Here is a 1,019-nt window from a genome sequence, read left to right on the forward strand (position 1 = left end):
CGCCGCCGCAGGCAGCACCCCTGCGACGGCGGCGGCAGCAAGCCGTGGACCGAAACGCCGTGCCGCCGAGTCCCGTGGCTGTGGCCATGGGCTTCTGGCAGGAAACTACGGCCGCAGCTCGGCAGCACGGGGGCGTCGCAGCGTGCCGCCGCCGCCGCCGCGCTGCCCCCCCGGGGCACGGCGGCGGCGGCAGCAAGCTTGGGCCCAAACGCCGTGCCGCCGAGTCCCGTGGCTGCGACCGTAGACTGTGGGCCGGAAACTGCGGCCGCAGCTCGGCGGCACGTGGTTCTGTTCAAATCGCCAAGCGTGCAGCAGCGCCGAACCACGCTTCCCGGCCTCGGCGCATGCCTTCAGGGGCCCCCTATCGCTGGGCACACCCCTCCAACACCGAACATGCGCCCGGGGGGGAGGGCGGCCCGGGCTGCCCAGGCCAAAGTGGGCCGCCCTCGAGCAAGAGGCGGCCAGTCTGTGTGCTGAATGAATGAATGAATGCGACGGTTCCCTTTATGCGACGGTTCCCATGTGCGTGCGGGTGCCTGGTGGGTACACACCCACATTTCAGGCCACCTCAGGGGTGAAGCAGGGCTGCCCCTTGAGCCCTATATTGTTCGGTCTGTTCCTGGATGACTTCGAGTCCGGGCTGGTGCAACAGGCTGCGGCCGCGGCTCTGCCTCGCTGGCAGAGCGGGGAGTGCGTGCCGCCATTATTTTACGCTGATGACCAGGCCTTGCTGGCCACCACGCCGGCAGGCCTGCGTTTCCAGCTTGGTTACCTTGAGAGCTACTGTGCCGCCTGGGGCCTGACGGTTAATACCAAAAAGACCCAGGTGGTAGTGTACACCACTGGCAGGGCTGCTGCCACGGAGGAGCGGTTCCGCTACGGCGGCAATGAGGTGGAGACCGTCCCCACCTTCAGATACCTCGGCGTGCACCTGCACTGCCGGCAGGCCTTTGCCTCGGCGGCATCGTATCGGGCGGAGGCTGGGCGGCGCGCGATGCACCTGCTGCGTCGCCGCCTGG

This window comes from Chlorella variabilis (genome assembly GCF_000147415.1).
Source record: "Chlorella variabilis unplaced genomic scaffold CHLNCscaffold_29, whole genome shotgun sequence".
In the NCBI taxonomy this organism is placed as follows: domain Eukaryota; kingdom Viridiplantae; phylum Chlorophyta; class Trebouxiophyceae; order Chlorellales; family Chlorellaceae; genus Chlorella; species Chlorella variabilis.